We start from the raw sequence: 19,869 nt of genomic DNA, 5'->3' as shown, positions 1-19,869 counted from the left end.
CTGGCCTGCTTTTGGGGGCAGCCATTCGAGAAAGGGCTGATTTGAAATGAGAGAAGAGGGAAACATTAAGCTAAAAATAAAATGAATTCAGAGCTTCGACTCTCTTCAGGGGTCTCTTGGGTGCCATAGTTAGGTTAATGGAAGGCCCAAGGGCTAAGGTTGTAAGTCAGTGCCACTTGGCTCCTTCAGGGCAAGCCGCTGGGCGGACTGTGTCAGCAGACACTGCACTTGACCACGGAGACCTGGAATAAACCAGGGCATAAAATGACCTCCACCTGCCCCTGACAGAGGAGAAGCTACTGCTCCGATGAGACCAGGTTACGTGGAAAGATCTGTACCTTTCTTTGACACCAGGACTTCTTGCAGATTTTCTGGGAGTGGCTTTTTACCTCATTGCCGTCAAGTTGATTCCGGCTCATAGGACCCTGCAGGACAGAGGAGAACTGCTCCATAGGGTTTCCAAGGCTGTAATCTTTATGGAAGCAGACTGCCACGTCTTTCTCCCAAGGAGCAGCTAGTGGGTTTGAACCACTCAATTTTCGGTTAGCAGCCGAGCACTTAACCACCGTGCCACCAGGGGTCTTCCTCTGGGAATGGCCAGCCACTGATAGAAGGAGAAAACCTTATAGGGCACCTCCAACGATCTCGGGTGAAGCAGCTGGTTTTTCTCTGGGTTCAGTTCTTGCTGCTGCTTTAATGTTACTAGGTGGTGCAAATGGTGAAGTGCTCGACAACTGGAGAAAGGTTGGCAGTTAGAACCCACCCAGAGGTGTCTCGGAAGACTGGCCGGGCGACCTGCTGCCGAAAGGTCACAGCCAAGAAAACCCTGTGGAGCTCAGTTTTATTCTGCACCCATGGGGTCACCATGAGTTGGAATTGACTCGATGGCAACCAACACACACATGTACACAATATATTCATCAGGGCTTACCACATAGAATCACAACACTTGTGGGTCAGGAGTGATCCTAGACATCATTTTAATCTGTTGTTGTGTGCTGTCAAGTTGATTCTGATTCATGGCAGCCCCATGTGACAGAGTAGAACTGCCCCACAGGGCTTCCTAGGCTACAATCTTTACAGAAGGAGATAGCCATGTCTTTTCTCCCATGGAACTGCCGGGAGGGTTTGAATTACCAACCTTGCAGTTAGCAGCTGAGTACTTAACGGCTGAGTCACCAGGGCTCCTTTATTTTAGTCTAGGAGTTATTAAACTGAGCTAGAAAGAAGACCCTTTGGTAATATCAATATGTTACTGTTATTAGTTGCCTTTGATTCATAGCAACAGAACAAAACACTGCCTATCTTCACGATCGTTGGTGTGCTCAAGTCCATAGTTTCAACCACTGTGCATTGTGAGTGTCTACATATTGGAGAGTAGTTGGTTGTGATCCAAAGGGTTTTCGTTGGCTGATCTCAGAAGTAATCTCCAGGACTTTCTTCCTGGTCTTAGTCTGGAAGCTCCACTGAAACCTGTTCACCATGGGTGATCCTGCCGGTATTTGAAATAGCAGTGGCACAGCACACAAGCATCACAGCAACATATGGGCCCCCACAGTAGGACCAACTGACAGATGGCTGGTGGGATAGCAATATAGCATAATGGGTAAGAACAGACACTCTGGAGCCAGATCGCTTGGGTCTGAATGCTGGTTCCATCATTTAACATTTCTGTACCTCAGTGTGCTCATCTGCAAAATGAAGACGGTAAAGTACAGTGAGACCTGTGACAGGACTACCTCGTTTTTCTGGGCCTCACAAGTTTTCTGTCTTTGACGGGGTGCAGTCTTACCATTTGTTATCACTCTGTGTTGATGGGAAATATTTGAGTTTTCCTTCTCTGCCAGGTCCCGGCTTTTGCAGGCTTTCCTGTATCTCCCTCACAGGGTGTCGTAAAGTGCTTTGAAGAGTATCTGACAATCAGTAAGTGCTGTCTGACGTTTGTTCACATCGTCAAAGAATTCCACAAAGTTCTACACAATATTAGTTGTGTGGGTTTTAAGATTTTTACCAACCCCAGTAAAATCCATGTCTGTTTAACAAGGGGCCATCATACCTGTGGAGCGCATTATCAGTTCAGTCTCCTTGGACCATTCGCAGTTACCAGAAGTAAGTTCTCTCCTCCACAGCATTTGTTCCACAGTGTGGGAATTAATATCATCCATTCATTCATTCAGCATCTACTGAGCACCTACTCTGAGCTGCCCTGTGGCCCTACCATGTACTTCTCTAGATACTGAAATACAGCCATTAATAAAAGGTAAAAGCCCTCGTGTACCCTACATCCAGTGTAGTTCCGAGCTTTAAATCTGCTATTTTTTAACGGAGGAGCCCTTGTGGTGCAGTGGTTAAGCGTTCACCTGATACCCAAAAGGTCAGCGGTTCAAACCCACTAGCCACTCGGCAGGAGAAAGATGTGGCAGTCTGCTTCCACAAAGATTTACAGCACTGCAAACCCTATGGGGCAGTTCTACTCTGTCCTATAGGGCCGCTATGAATGGAATCGCCTCGACAGCAATGGGTTAGGTGTTTTTTCTTTTGTTGTTGTTTTTTGGTATTGTTTAGCAGGAGCATCCCTGCTGATTGCCAGGTCCCATGACACGCCCCCCATCACATCAGACTTAGAAAATTCTCCTTCACTATACAGTTCTAAATGGTTAAGCACTTGGCTGTTAACCGAAAGATCGGCAGTTTGAACTTACTTGCTGCTACGCAGGAGAAAGACCCAGAGATCTACTTTTGCAAAGATTTCAGGCCTGGAAAACCCTGTGGGGCAGTTCTACTCTGTCGTGGAGTCTCTATGAGTCAGAATTGACTCGACGGCAATGTTTTTGATATAGTTCTAAATGGTTAAGCACTTGGCTTTTAACCAAAAGGTTGACCGTTCAAACCCACCCAGAGGCCCCACAGGAGAAAGACCTGGTGATCTGCTCCTGCAAAGATTACAGCCCAGAAAACCTTATCCGGCAGTTCAGCTCTGCCTCATGGGGTCACTATGAGTCGGAATCGACTTCCCAGCTCCCAACAACAACAACGATCGCATACGGTTCTAAAAATGTCCAGAAGATGTACTTGCCTGTCAAACTAGAGAATTCCAAAACCCCGTGGTTACACAAAGGCACCAGCTGCTCTGCCTCTGACTAAACCATGTTCCTCCCAGCCCGTTGGGGCCTCGCCCCCGTCCCCACTTTCCCCTCTTGTCACACTCAGTGCGCCCTGTCCCAGGAGCTACGGGGACAAATGAGGACAGACGTGATGATAAAGGAAGGAGGGTCCTGGCTATGGTTGGGTTACGGGAGGAGAGATGATGCATCTCGAGAATTCGAGGGTCCGTACTCCCCCTTGGTACGCCTCACACCTGCTGGGATGAACGTGTCTGGTTTTGTCTCTCTTCCACGCTCTCCTGCTTGTGCCCTAAGGTGTCCGGAAACATCTGCTTTGTTCTCTCAGAGCTTTACACACTCGGTCTGCTGTCAATTTATGTTCACGTTGTGGTTTGTATAAACGTGTAGTTGTCGTTAGTTGCCGTAGAGTCAATTCAACTCATGGAGACCCAAGTGTGCAGACCAGAACTGCTCAGTAGGGTTTTCAAGGCTGTGGCCTTTCCGAAGCATTTCGCCAGGCCTGTTGGAAACCCTGGTGGTGTAGTGGTTAGGAGCTTGGCTGCTAACCGAAAGGCTGGCAGTTCAAATCCACCAGGTGCTCCTTGGCAACTCTACGGGGCAGTTCTACTCTGTCCTGTAGGGTTGCTGAATCCGACTTGTCGGCAATGGGTTGTCTTGGGGGGGTCCTCTGAGGTGCCCCACGGAGGGTTGAACCGCCACCTTTCAGCTAGTACAGGTAGCCCCTGACTTACAACAGGGCTCCAATCGGATTACTCTGTCCTAAGTCCGCGCTGATGTAATTTGAATACCTAACTTTTTTTTTTTTTTTTAGCTTTCATTATTGTTGCCTTTTATTATCAGTATCTTTATAAAAAGTCCCACCTTTATTTGTCTTTGGGGGTTGGAAACATTACACATAAACCTAGAGATATGATGACGTCAGCGAATTTGCCCCAACGTTGTAGGCGATACATGACTAATCACGGATGTTAAGAAAAGGACGGTTGTAAGCGCGCTTTGTCCTAACTCAGACATGGCCCAAGTCGGGGACCACCTGTAGTCGAGGACATAACCGTTTGTACCACGCAGACAGTCCTAAAGGAGCCCTCGTGGTAAGCTCGGCTGCAGGCCGAAAGGTTGGCAGTTCCAAGCCCCCCAGCTGCTTGGCTCCATGGGGCAGTTCTACTCTGTCACACGGGGCGACTGTGAGTCGAAATTGACTCGACGGCACCCAACAAGGACAAGTCGGCTCATCACTGTAAGGGCACCTCTACCTGCAGGCCACGCGCTCCCTTAGGTAAGTGTTTGCTCAGCCTCAGGGGTATAGAGGGTGGGGACAGAAAAACTAAAAACAGCAGCAACAATTACAGAGTCTCACTGAGTGTTACAGCCACGGCGCTAGGCGCTTTATCACTCATTATTTTATGCAATTCTCACTGCAAACCTAGGAGGCTAATGCTATTCTTACCTCACTTTTTATCCATGAGGAAGCACTGAAAAAAGTGCCATTTCCCAAAACTAGCAAGTGGCAGAGCGTGAATATAGCCTAAGTCTGCGCTCGCAATTAAAGCCGTGGTCATCCGGTGGATTCCTACTGGGAGTGACCCTGTGTGATAGACTAGAACTGCCCCACAGGGTTTCCTAGGCTGTCACCTTTACCAGACCAGATGGTCAGCTCTTTCTCCAGTGGAGCTGCTGGGTGGGTTCGAACCATCAGCCTTTCAAGTAGCAGCTGAGTGCTTAACCACTGCGTCACCAGGGCTCCTTGGAATATGACTACAGGTTTGTAATTTACCTAGCCTGAGCTTGGTGTAGGGAGCCCTGGTGGCACAATGGTTAAAGCACTCGGCTGAGAACTGAAAGGTTGGGGATTTGAAACTGCCAGTGTCTCCTCAGGAGGAAGACGTGGCAGTCTGCTTCAGCAAAGATTTACAGCCTTGGAAACCCTTTGGGGTCATTGTGAGTCAGAACTGATTCCACAACAATGGGTTTGGTGTTTTGGTTTGGTTGGGCTTGGCGAATCGCACGTAAGTGCTGAGAAAACATTTGTTTTCCATCTCATACTCCTCCCCTGACCTCCTAAAAATGTCTCCAAAGGTCATGTTACCTTCTTTGTCTATGTGGTATGGATTTACTATCAACCAAAATCTTAAAGTTTTTTTCTCAAGATCTTCTAACTGTTGTTGTTGTTAAGTGCCATTGAGTCGGTTCCGACTCACAGCGACCCTACAGGACACAGTAGAACTGCCCCATAGGGTTTCCAAGGAGTTACTGGTGGATTTGAACTGCTGACCTTTTGGTTAGCAGCCGAGCTGTTAACCACTACACCACCAGGGTCCAGATCTTCTAACTAGTACCCGTGTACTTACCCTTGTGGACCAGAGTAACTGACGTTGTACTCATCACTGTTTTACTTCTCTCTAGGCAGATTCAGCTCATCGTTCCAACGCGTTAAGATCTGTTTGTATTCTGATGCTGCTGACACACACGACATTGTTCTCTTTGACTTTACGTGCAGATGTTTGTTCAACACGCCTTTAGTGAAGACTCTGATAAGGCCAAGGACGCGCTTTGTTGTAAGCCACCAGATTCCTCCCTCTAGGTTGCCATGTTCACGCTTCCTCTAAATTTGTTCGTTCGGCCAGCTGCCAATCTGCCTAATTACATTAGCTAGGCCCCTATTTCTTCATCTTGTTTCCAATGAGACCATGAGGGATTTATAAGATGGGTCTGCTGACATTCACGTGTATTTCATCTATCACATTTCCTTAAACTACTGCCTAAAACTAATTCGACCGGATTCAATTTGGTTGGAAGTGATTTGACAAAAAGCAATTTTGCCAACAAGCCCATTTTGTCAAACCAATGATCTAGTTAACTGGGAGTAATGGCAATTAGTGATTTTTCAAAGTTGGTCATTTTTTGTGTACAACTAGACAGATTTGCTACCATTTTATATTTTTAGGTCCACATTTTTCTTTTTCCCACTAGTGCGATTTTTTTCTTTCTAGTTTATTTTCATCCAGTTATTCCTACCAAGCCTTGCTAACGATAGAGAATAATTGAAACAATCTAAATGTGTAGCAATTAAAGACTGCGAATGCCCGACCACTGATGGACTGATTTAAAAAAGTATGCTAGGTTCCAAATACCATATAGTAGGTGAAATGACAAATGTAACAAACCAAACCCAGTGCCATCGAGTCAATTCCGACTCATAGCGACCCTATAGGACAGAGTAGAACTGCCCCCATAGAGTTTCCAAGGAGCACCTGGTGGATTTGAACTGCCAACCCTTTGGTTAGCAGCTGTAGCATTTAACCACTATGCCACCAGGGTTTCCGTGACAAATGTAGTCATAAAAAAGGCATATAAATGACCATCACACACTGATGTCAGTTTTGCTTGAATGGGATCATGATTTTAAATTTATTTTTTGGTTTGTGTTTATTATTTTTCCTTAAAGAGCATGTATTGTTCCAAAAGCCTAAAATTAAAAAAATCCTAATTGTAGACAACAGTTCAACCCCTTTATTAGTTTCAAATAATTAGTTTCTATTGTTGGATTTAAGCAGCCATGGTAGCACAATGTTTAAGCGCTCCACTACTAACCAAAAGTTGATGGTTCAAACCCACCCAGAGACGCTGTGGAAGAAAGACCTGGTGATCAGCTCCCGTAAAGATCACAGCCTAGAAAACCCTGTGGGGTGGTTCTGCTCTGTCCCGTAGGGTCACTACGAGTCAGATTCAACTCACAATTACAATGACGACAACAACAACATTGTCGGCTCCTTCAGCTGTCTCCTAAGCAGTTCCTTTAATTGTTAAAACTTTTCACAAACAACACAGAGTAATTAAGGAGGAATTCAATATACATCAGGATAAAAATAAAATTTCTGAAAAACGTAAAATAATGTTTAGAGATCCCTGTAGCCCTGTAAAGCTGCCCCATGCTGTATCATAATTGCCCATCTTGGAATCTAATGGCTGTTGGGCGTATTTATTTTCAGCCAGTTTGTTGTATGGGCCAATTTGCTTTTGACCAAATTATTTTTGGCCCAAATAGCATGCTGTCTCTCTGTCAGGCTAGGACTACATTAAAGGGAAAAATGTCATTATTGTGGCCATTTCCTTTTTAGTGCATCTATGCTGGATTCTAGGTGCCCTGGTGGCACAGTGGTTAAGCACTCAGCTGCTAACCTCAAGGTTGGAGGTTTGAACTCACTAGCTGCTCCTCAGGAGAAAGATGTGGCAGTCTGCCTCCGTGAAGATTACAGCCCTGGAAACCCTACGGGGCAGTTCTGCTCTGTCACGTGGGGTTGATATGGGTGGGAATCGCCTCGATGGCGCGGGTATGCTAAATTCTGGGGCCACTGGCGTTCTGTTTTGGCTGATCTACAAACCATCTTTTAATAACCCATGCTAGAGTCTTGCCAATCTGAGAAAATTTAACACTATCCGTAAGTTCCTTTAGAAGCTTTCTAAAGACCCCAGAGCAGCTCTGGTGGTACAAATGGTTAAGCACTTGACTGCTAACCAAAAGGTTGGCGGTTCAAATCCACACAGAAAGATCACAGCCATTGAACATGTTACGAAATGCAGTTCTACTCTGACACACATGGGGTCTCTGTGAGTCGGAGTCAACTCAGTGGTAACTATGAGGGAGCCCAGGTGGTGCAACAGTTAAGCACTCAGCCGGTAACAAAAAGGTTGGTGGTTTGAACTCACCCCGTGGCTCCATGGGGGAAAAACTTGGTGATCTGCTCCCGTAAAGGTTATAGCCTAGAATATCTTTGGGGGCGTTTCTACTCTGTTACATGGGGTCGTGATGAGTAGGAACTAACTCAATGGCACCCACTAACAACAACAAAGACACCGATAAGGAACAGCATCCATCTTGAAAATAAACGCTGACATACTCACCTGAGTGCTGTCCAAACACTTCAGTCCAACAGATGTGGGGTCGGTTTTCCAGGAAATTCCTCAGCATCTCCACCCCCGTGTATCTCTGCAGAACCACTCTTAGAACACTGCAGACATTTCATGTTCTCCAGCCCTACAGACTTCCAAATGGTGTTCTTCCCAGGACCAATCTTACCAAAGCTGTACTATCTACCAACAATGAAAAAGGAAGACCAAAGAAGAATTGGCACATCCAAATTGTGGTGTTGATGAAGAATATTGACTATACCATGGACTACAGGAAGGGTAAACAAATCTGTCTTGAAGGAAGTACAGCCAGAATGCTCCTCAGAGGTGAGGATGGCAAGACTTTAATTTGGACATGTTATCAGGAAGGACCTGTCCCTGGAGGACATCATACTTGGTAATGTAGAGGGTCAGTGAAAAAGAGGAAGACCGTCAACAAGATGGATTGACACAGTGGCTGCAACAATGGGCTCAAACATAGCAATTGTGAGGATGGTGCAGGACCAGGCAGTGTTTCATTCTGTTGCACACAGGGTACCTACGAGTTGGAACCAATGCAATGGCACCTAACAACAAGATTTTCAGCTATTCCTTCAGGCTTTTATTCATTCAAGAAAAATGAAAAGTGAAAATAACAAAAATAAAGGAAACTATTTGCTCTGGGAAGCCCTTGTGACACAATGGTTAAGAGCTTGGGCGCTAACCAAAAGGTCGGAGTTCAAATCTACCAACTGCTCCTTGGAAACCCTATGGGGCAGCTCTACTCTGTCCTATAGGGTTGCAATTAGTTGGAATGGACTTGATGGCACGTAACAAAAACAACACTTGCCCTACAGACCAATGACTCATTCTTTAAATGTGAGTTCCATATTGGTGGTGATTTCGCCAGGGTTTGGTTGTTGACAAAGACAGAAGCTTCTTATTCCTAGTGGTTATAATTCCAGTGGAGCTCCTAAGCTGCTAACCAAAAGGTCGGAGGTTCAAGTCCTTTCAGAGACACCTAAGAAGAAAGGCCTCCTGAGCTACTTCCAAAAAATCAGCCATTGAAAACCATCTGGAGCACAGTTCTTCTCCGACACATGGGGTTGCCGTGATTTGAAGTCAACTCCATGGCAACTTTTTTTTTTTTATACTTCCGGTATCTTTGTTTACCTTTTGGGGAGCTGACCCTCCCAAAAAGAAGATAGAGTCTGAGCGCAGCTATGAGTAAAAAACCAAAACCACACCAACTTCAGTGTGTCTTTCAGTAGGGGAGATCTAGTCTTTGATAAAAAGAAACATGGAAATAGGAGATTTTTGTTCTGTTCTCTGAATAGGAAATTTTTCCTGAATTTAACATAGGCAATATATCTCACTTCATTCCTCCTCCCCATTTTATTAGAATAAGCAAATAAATTACTGAGCATGGTGCTGATGTAGTTTCTGGTTCATGAAGTTAACACAGTCCCTAAATATGTATTCTTACCTACAGGCTATTTGGAGCCCCGCTGGTGATAAAGTGGTTAAGAGCTCAGCTGCTAACCAAAAGGTGGCAGTTCGAATCCACCAGCTGCCCCTTGGAGACACTATGGGGCAGTTCTGCTCTGTCTTTTAGGGCCGCTTGGATTGCAGACGTGTGGAAATGTTGCCAAGCTAAAAACAGCACTTTCAGCAGGCAAATGCACACGTGGGGATGTGGTCCAAGCCCACTGCCTGTCCTCTGCAGCCCAGCATCCTGGCATCCTTGCCATGCTAAGCAAACAGCCCTACTCCACTTCCTCAGGAACCTTCACCGTTCTGCTTGAGCCCTTTTAAAAATACGTGTGGACACAATGGAATACTACACAATGATAAAGAACAACAATGAATCTGCAAAGCACCTCACGACATGGATGAATCTGGAGGGCATCACGCTGAGTGAAATAAGTCAATCACAAAAGGGCAAATATTGTATGAGACCATTACTGTAAAAACTCATGAAAATGTTTACACACAAAAAGAAACAATCTTTGCTGTTTATAAGGGAGGGAGGGGTGGAAGGAAGGGTCAGACAGCACACCACTGGGGAAGCCATACAACTTGTACAAGGCAAGGTCATGGAAACTCCATAGACACGTCCAAACTCCCTGAGGGACGGAACTGCTGGGCTGAGGGCTGTGGGGACCGTGGTCTCCTGGAACATTTAGCTCAACTGGCCTAACACAGATTATAAAGAAAATGTTCTACATTCTACTTCAGTGAGTAGTGTCGGGGGTCTTAAAAGCTTGTGAGTGGCCCTCGAAGATACTCCACTGGTCCCACCTTATCAGGAGCAAGGGAGAATGAAGACAACCAAAGACACTAGAGAAGGATTACTCCAAAGGACTAATGAACCACAACTAACCCAGCCTCCACCAGACTGAGTCCAGTACAACTAGTTGGGGCCTGGCTACCACTGCTGACTGCTCTAACAGGCATCATAATAGAGGGCCCAGGACAGAGCTGGAGAAAAATGTAGAACAAAATTCTAACTCACAAAAAAAGACCAGAATTACTAGCCTGACAGAGACTAGAGAAACCCAGAGAGTACAGCCCCAGGATACCCTTTTAGCTCAGTAATGAAGTCACTCCTGAGGTTCACCCTTCAGCCAAAGATTAGACAGGCCCACAAAGCAAAACAAGACTTAATGGGCACACCAGCCCAGGAGAAAGGACAAGAAGGCAGGAGGGGACAGGAAAGCTGATAATGGGAAACCCAAGGTCCAGAAGGGGAGAGTGTTGCCATGTCTTGGTGTTGGCCACCAATGTCACAAAACAATATGTGTACTAATTGTTTAATGAGAGACTAATTTGCTCTGTAAACCTTCATCTAAAATACAATTAAAAAAAAATCAAAAATAAATAAATAAAAAAGTGTGCTAAGACTAGAAAGAAACAGTCACCAGAGAAGGATAAAAACACTCTGACAGAAAAAAGCCACTCTCAGTTCCAGAGACCCCCACATCCTTGGGTCATGTGGCTGGTGGGGATGTTTTCCTCTCTCGAGGCCAAAGGTAGCAACATTCTAATTCTCAGAGTGAATGAGTCCCTCGCCTCAGTGGTGCACAGCTCATCAGTTATGTGTCAAAGGGTAGACTCAGGGAAATACTTGGGCCAGGTAAGTCAGCTTAGACCTAGAAGGGTTTTAAAAAGTATGAGGGAAGGGGAATGAGTTTTAGGCCAGGCCTCCCTCAGCTCCTCTTTCAGACTTGAGATGGGGGTCCTACCTCCTCTGGAGTTTCCCTGCTCCATCTAAGAACAGGAGGGAGCCTGCATCACAGGTATATGCCCTGAGGGCTTATATATATATGCAAACTGCTATAAAAAGGTACTGCCTCTCTCACCCTTTTCTTGCTCCCCACATCATGGTCACTCTTTGCTGTTGAATTTGCATTCTCTAGCGCATGTGGAAAGGATCCCTGGTGGCACCACGGTTGAACGCTCGGCTGCTAACCAAACCCGCCCAGTGGCTCCACAGAAGAAAGGCCTGGTGATCTGCTCCTCTTAAGATCACAGCCTAGGAAACCCTATGGGAGCAGTTCCGGTCTGTCACGTGGGGCCGCCATGAGTTGGAATCTACCTGATGGAACCCAACCATAATAATAAGTTATTTCTGGGTATCCCGATCTTCCCTTGAGATCTCCAAAGCCCTTTAATAGTGCCTATGTCTTTTCCTTTAAGGTCTCCAGAGCTCAAAAAGGAGATTCTAACCATAAGTAAGAATGCACAAACACCAGAAGGTAAACTAGATAATTGGGGGCTCTGAAAAATTAAACACTTATGCTCGTCAAAATACTCACCAAAACAGTAAAAAAGAGGACCTACGGACTGGGAAAAAATTTTTGTCTATGACATATCCAACAAGGGTCTGATCTCTAAAATCTATAAGATACGGCAACACCTCAACAACAAAAAGACAATTCAATCAAAAAATGGGCAAAGGATATGAACAAACGCTTCACCAAAGAAGATATTTGGTGGCTAACAGACACATGTGGAAATGCTCCCGTCATTAGACATTAGAGAAACGCAAATCAAAACTACAATGAAGTATCATCTCACTCCGACATTCCTGGCACTAACAATAATAAAAAAAAATGTTGGAGAGGTTGCGGGGAGCTTGGTATTCTTGTGCACTGCTGGTGGCAATGCAAAGTGATACAATCACTATGGAAAACAATATGGTGCTTCCTTAAAAAGCTAGAAATAGAAACACCATACAATCCAGTAATCCCACTCCTAGGAATATATCCTAGAGAAATGAGAGCCACACACAAATAGATATATGCACACCTATGTTCACTGCAGCATTGTTCACAATAGCAAAAAGGTAGAAACAACCTAAGTGCCCATCAAGAGATGAATGGATAAGCAAATTCTGGTACGTACACACAATGGAACTCTACACAATGATAAAGAATGAGGATGAATCTGGGAAACATCTCACGCCATGGATGAACCTGGAGGGCATTATGCTGAGTGAAATAAATCAATCACAAAAGGACAAATATTTTATGAGACCACTCTTATAAAAACTCAAAGGTTTACACACAGGAAAAAACAATCTTTCATGGTTATGAAGGAGCGGAGGGGTGGGGAGGGGAAATCACTAACTAGATAATAAAAAAAAAAAGACAAGTGTTAAATTCAGTGAAGGAAAAGACACCACACAATTGGAGGAAGTCAGCACAGCTTGACTAAGGCAAGGTCATAGAAGCTTCCTAGACACATCCGAACACCTTGAGGGACTGAGTTACTGGAGCTAAGGGCTGGGGACCATAGTCTCAGGGGACATTTAAGTCAATTGGCATAACATAGTTCATTAAGAAAATATCCTACATTGTATTTTGGAGAGTAGCATCTCCAGTCTTAAAAGCTTTCGAGCGGCCACACGAGACACATCTATTGATCCCATTGTGTCTTCTGCAAAGGCAAATGAAAAAAAAAAACCAAAGACATAAGTAAAACATTAACCCAAAGGACTAAAGGACCACATCCACCACAGCCTCCACCAGCCTGAGCCCAGAAGAACTAGATGGTGCCTGGCTACTAAATGGTTGTATCATTTTGCATTCCCACCGCTCTATGATAGGGATCACAATAGAGGGTCTTGGACAGAGAGGGAGAAAAGCATAGAACAAAATTTAAATTCACAAAAAAAGGCCAGACTTACTGGCCTGACACGGACTGTAGGAATCCCTGAGACTATGGCCCCCAGCCACCCTGCTAACTCAGAACAAAAGTCACTCCCAAAGTCGACCTTTCAGCCAAAAATTAGATAGGCCTATAAAACAAACAATAACATACATGAGGATCGTGCTTGTTAGCTCAATGATGTAGATGAGATCGAATGGGCAACACCTGCCCAAAAGCATAGAAAAGAAGGCAGGAAGGGACAGGGAAACTGGACAAATAGACCCAGGGAACCTGGGCTGGAAAGGGGGAGAGTGCTGACACATTGCTGGGATTGTCATCAATGTCACAAAACAATGTGTGTATAAATTTTTGAATGAGAAACTAATTTGTGCTGTAAACTTTTACCTAAAGAGCAATGAAATTAAAAAAAAAAGGATACAAGCTGTACGCAAAGAGAAAATAAAGGTGATTCCACATTTTACTTTTTCGCACAACGGACACATATTGCACACCATTACCGTCTTATAGATCACATGGATAGCTAAAAGCATCTAATATTCCACCCTTAGAGTCAGGCCACACTTGAAGGGGAACATGAAAAGTTCCCAGAGATGTCCACAGAAAGACTGGATTTCATTAACAGCATCAGCCAGGCAATTGTGTGATACACAGTTGAACTCGTTCTGCTTTATTTTCGTCTGACACGTCTCTGGCTCTTGGTCTGCCCTCTGATCGAGTCTTACTTCCCAGTACAGTTTGCCGCCATTACAAGCAGCTGGCCTGAGCACAGCAACACCTGAACCCAGAGGATTCTCCAGGTGGCGCAGAGTCCTGCCAACAGGATCTCAGCAGCAGGGCTTAACCCGTGCCGTCCATACTCAGTGAGGACCCAGGAACACTCAGAACAGAGACTCACGGGCCCTGACTGACATTCGACCACAATTCCATGGGGGTTTTCTCTCTCCAGGATTGGTCCTGTGCACAGACCCATTTCCAAATCGCAGAGATAATCTGATCCTCTTTCAATGCACCCTGGTAACACTGACTGAGAGCTGAAAGCCCAGCCAAACTACTTCCATAAAAGTTTAAAAGTACCAAAAAAAACCAAAAAACTACATGCCTATTTCATTATGGAAGACTTTTTTTTTTTTTAAGCAGTGGCCTTTTTTTCCTTCCCCCCTTTTCCTCTCAGATCAGAGGTGTTGTGTATAAATTTGGCAGTCAGTTGTTATTCTTAAAGGCACATGTTAAAGTTGCACATTAAACAACAAAATAGTTTTCACGTTCCCAGTTTCCAAGTTCAAGATCCCTCGGCTGAGCACTGCTTACCTTACACCGCCAGGTCCCAGCCGTCTCTAAGTTTAAAGCAGTGCGTCAAGGGTGCCAGTTTTGTTTTCTTGCAGGAAGCTCTAATCTGTCACAGCTCCTGGCTGGCCCGGAGGACCAGAACACCAATGAGGAGGCCAGAGCCGCCAGGTGGGACGTGGCCTCCCTGTCACAGCCCACACATGCTCTTTATGACTGAGGTGCCAAACTCACCTTGACGAGGCTAACAAAGCCCTTCATTGTGAAGCTCTGGGACATCCTTGGGGAAGAAACGGTTAGGAAAAGTCCTCAGCCGAGCTGAAGATTTCATGCTTTCATTGAAATGGCCTCTCATTCCTTAACAATAAAGAGGAAATGTCTTTAGCTAATTAGCTTCCTGGGGGACAAGCAAGGCTATTCACTGCCTACCAAGAGGCTGAGATAAGGGGGGCTTTATCTGTTGGAATTCTACTACTGTTTCAGGTCTACACATGAAGCCTCATCTCACGATTGGGAATACCTTCACCCCAGAAGTAATGGCAGGATGTTCCCTTTGAATGAAGGTCACAACCGTGAGGGTACCATTGTTGTTGGGTGCCTTCTAGTCGATTCCGACTCATAGCAACCGCATGTGACAGGGTAGAACTGCCCATAGGGTTTTCTAGGCTGTAATCTTTACAGAAAGGAGCCCTTGTGGTACAGTGCTTAAAGCGCTCTGCTGCTAACCAAAAGATCGGTGGTTTGAACCCACCAGCGGCTCCGAGGGAGAAAGATGTGGCAGTTTGCTGATGACAGCAAATAGTTAAAGATGACAGCCTTGGAAACTCTATAGGGCAGTTCCACTCTGTCCTACAGGGTCACTATGAGTTGGGATCGACTGGACGGAAGTGGGGTGAGCAATCTTTACGGGAGCAGATGGCCAGGTCTTTCTCCCTCATAGCTGTTGGGCGGGTTCAAATTGGCGACCTTTCAATTAGCAGCTGAGAGCTTAAGGGTTGCACCACCAGGGCTCCTTAAGAGGGTACCTATCACTCAGCAATAGCTCAGTTATGTCAGATGTTCTCATTTTTCAAAAGGTAAAAATTCACATTTTTATGTGAAAACTCTTATGTTTTACACGTAGGCACCATATTCAAAATCTTTCAACACACCATGGATGCTAAACAAAATACATCTTCCGGTCAACTCTGCCCTCAGGGATACCAATTTGTGACTTTAGGACTATATGTATGACCTTGAGTTTAAGCAAATAGAAAATAAACGGTCTTGGGAGATTGGATCTCTAAAGAAGGCGTCTTTGAGGATGCTGCCTGTTTCTACTGCGGCTGGTTCTCCCCGTAAAGGGGTGGTTGGAACCCATGGGATCATTAACATTCTGAGAAGACTTTTCATCTGATGGGCAAAAAAGGGCTTGAGAACCCCACTGGGGAGGAAAAAATAAATTGCTCCAGCATTATAAAAACCAACCAGATACAGTGCTGCCAGTCTTGTCTCAAGACCGAAATATCAAAAGTAAAAGCAAAGGGTAGAACAGGGCTTAAGTAGCTAAATTCAAGAACTGGGTAGAAGAAAAGGTTTATTAACTGGCTGAAGAAAAGAGCTGTTGGGGTGAGGCGGGTGGAGATAAAAGGAGCCCTGGTGGCACAATGGCTAAAGCACTCGGCTGATAACTGAAAGGTCAGGGGTTCGAACACACCATCTTCTGAGGGAGAAAGATGTGGCAGTCTGCTTCTGTAAAGATTACAGCCTTGGAAACCCTATGGGGCAGTTCTACTCTATCACACGGGGTCACTACGAGTCAGAATTGTCTCGTTGGCATATGACAACAACATATATATAGATATATACACACAATAGCCGTAAAAATGGGCTCAAGCATACCAACAATTATGAAGATGGTGTAGGACCAGGCAAGGTTTCGTTCTGTTATACCTAAGGTCGCTATGACCCTATGGCAACTAGCAACAACAAATAACACGTATGTATCAATGGCTTTGTTCCTCTAGAGAACCCTAAGACAGCCCCAGGCAGAGAACGTGGAAACCTTTATTCATTAGTGTGCCCTTAGGCTGTAGGCCCTGAATAGGTCTCCTCACTGGAGTCTGATGTCTGGGAGACAGGATTCCAGGCTATTGAAGCAACCCTAAGGACCCTGGCCTGACCTATGACCTTCCTGTCTGGTTCACCGGCCCGGACCCAGGCTCGCTGGGGAGGCTACAGCATAGGAGGTGGCTGTCCATGCAGCTCTGCCGTGAGGCTTTCCATGACTGGCACTGAGACGTGAGATCAACACTCAGGTTGGCATCACTTCTTTTTCTTGTGTAATAAATCAAGGCAGGAAGTGGTGGTTTTGTGGTGGGATTCTCGCCCTCCATGCAGGAGGAAGAAGGACCCGGCAGTCTACTTCTGAAAAGCATTAGCCAGTGAAAACCTTATGAATAGCAGCGGAACGTTGTCTGCTGGAAGATGGGCCCCCCAGGTTGGAAGGCACTCAAAAGATGACTGGGGAAGAGCTGCCTCCTCAAAGTAGAGTCGACCTTAATGATGTGGATGGAGTAAAGCTTTCGGGACCTTCATTTGCTGATGTGGCATGACTCAAAATGAGAAGAAACAGCTGCAAACATCCATTAATAATCGGAACCTAGAATGTACCAAGTATGAATCTAGGAAAATTGGAAATCGTCAAAAATGAAATGGAAAACATAAACATCAATATCCTAGGCATTAATGAGCTGAAATGGACTGGTATTGGCCATTTTGAATCAGGCAATCGTGTAGTCTACTATGCTGGGAACGACAACTCGAAGAGGAATGGTGTTGCATTCATCGTCAAAAAGAACGTTTCAAGATGTATCCTGAAGTACAACGTTGTCAGTGATAGGATAATATCCATACGCCTACAAGGAAGACCAGTTAATACGACTATTATTCAAATTTACGCACCAACCACTAGGGCCAAAGCTGAAGAAATAGAAGATTTTTATCAGCTGCTGCAGTCTGAAATTGATTGAACATGCAATGAAGATGCATTGACAATTACTGGTGATTGGAATGCAAAAGTTGGAAACAAAGAAGAAGGATCAGTAGCTGGAAAATACAGCCTTGGTGATAGAAACGATGCCAGAGATCGAATGATAGAATTTTGCAAGACCAACGGCTTCTTCATTGCAAATACCTTCTTTCACCAACATAAACAGCAACTATACACATGGACCTCGCCAGATAGAACACATAGAAATCAAATTGACTACATCTGTGGAAAGAGATGCTGGAAAAGCTCAATATCATCAGTCAGAACAAGGCCAGGGGCCGACTGTGGAACAGACCATCAATTGCTCATATGCAAGTTCAAGCCAAAACTGAAAAAAATCAGAGCAAGTCCACGAGAGCCAAAATATGACCTTGAGTATATCTCACCTGAATTTAGAGACCATCTGAAGAACAGATTTAATGCATTGAACACTAGTGACCGAAGACCAGACGAGTTGTGGAATGACATCAAGGACATCATCCATGAAGAAAGCAAGAGGTCACTGAAAAGACAGGAAAGAATGAAAAGACGAAGATGGATGTCAGAGGAGACTCTGAAACTTGCTCTTGAGTGTCAAGCAGCTAAAGCAAAAGGAAGAATTGATGAAGTAAAAGAACTGAACAGAAGATTTCAAAGGGCCTCTCGAGAAGACAAAGTAAAGTATTATAATGACATGTGCAAAGAGCTGGAGATGGAAAACCAAAAGGGAAGAACACGCTCTGTGTTTCTCAAGCTGAAAGAACTGAAGAAAAAATTCAAGCCTTGAGTTGCAATAGTGAAGGATTCCATGGGGAAAATATTAAACGACGTAGGAAGAATTGAAAGAAGATGGAAGGAATATAGAGTCATTACACCAAAAAGAATTAGTTGATGTTCAACCATTTCAAGAGGTAACATATGATCAGGAACCGATGGTACTGAAGGAAGAAGTCCAAGCTGCTCTGAAGGCATTGGCGAAAAACAAGGCTCCAGGAATTGATGGAATATCAATTGAGATGTTTCAACAAACAGATGCAGCGTTGGAGGTGCTCACTCGTCTATCCCAAGAAATATGGAAGACAGCTTCCTGGCCAACTGACTGGAAGAGATCCAATTTTTATGCCTATTTCAAGAAAGGTGATCCAACCAAATGTAGAAATTATAGAACAATATCATTAATATCACATGCAAGCAAAATTTTGCTGAAGATCATTCAAAAACAGCTGCAGCAGTATATCAACAGGGAGCTGCCAGAAATTCAGGCCGGCTTCAGAAGAGGACATGGAACCAGGGATATCATTGCTGATGTCAGATGGATCCTGGCTGAAAGCAGAGAATACCAGAAGGATGTTTACCTGTGTTTTATTCACTATGCAAAGGCATTCGACTGTGGATCATAACAAACTCTGGATAACACTGTGAAGAATGGGAATTCCAGAACACTTAATTGTGCTCATGAGGAACCTTTACATAGATCAAGAAGCAGCTGTTGGGACAGAACAAGGGAATACTGATTGGTTTAAAGTCAGGAAAGCTGTGCACCAGGGTTGTATTCTTTCACCATACCTATTTAATCTGTATGCCGAGCAAATAATTTGAGAAGCTGGACTATATGAAGAAGAACGGGGCATCAGGATTGGAGAAAGACTCATTAACAACCTGCATTATGCAGATGACACAACCTTGCTTGCTGAAGGTGAAGAGGTCTTGAAGCACTTACTAATGAAGATCAAAGACCACAGCCTTCAGTATGGATTACACCTCAACATAAAGAAAACAAAAATCCTCCCAACTGGACCAAAGAGCAACATCGTGATAAACGGAGAAAAGATTGAAGTTGTCAAGGATTTCATTTTACTTGGATCCCACAGAAGCAGCAGTCAAGAAATCAAAAGACGCATTGCACTGGGCAAATCTGCTGCAAAGGACCTCTTCAAAGTGTTGAAGAGCAAAGATGTCACCCTGAAGACTAAGGTGCGCCTGACCCAAGCCATGGTATTTTCAATTGCATCATATGCATGTGAAAGCTGGACAATGGATAAGGAAGACCGAAGGAGAGTTGACGCCTTTGAATTGTGGTGTTGGCGAAGAATATTGAATACACCGTGGACTGCCAAAAGAACGAACAAGTCTGTCTTGGAGGAAGTGCGGCCAGAATGCTCCTTGGAAGCTAGGATGGCGGGATTGCGTCTTACATACTTGGACATGTTGTCAGGAGGGATGAGTCCCTGGAGAAGGACATCATGCTTGGCAGAGTACAGGGTCAGCGGAAAAGAGGAAGACCCTCAACGAGGTGGATTGACACAGTGGCTGCAACAACGAGCTCAAGTGTAACAACGATTGTGAGGATGGCGCTGGACCGGGCAGTGTTTCCTTCTGTTGTGCATG

Source organism: Loxodonta africana, chromosome 17 (assembly GCF_030014295.1).
Source record: "Loxodonta africana isolate mLoxAfr1 chromosome 17, mLoxAfr1.hap2, whole genome shotgun sequence".
Lineage (NCBI taxonomy): Eukaryota > Metazoa > Chordata > Mammalia > Proboscidea > Elephantidae > Loxodonta > Loxodonta africana.
This window is presented reverse-complemented; position numbering follows the sequence as displayed.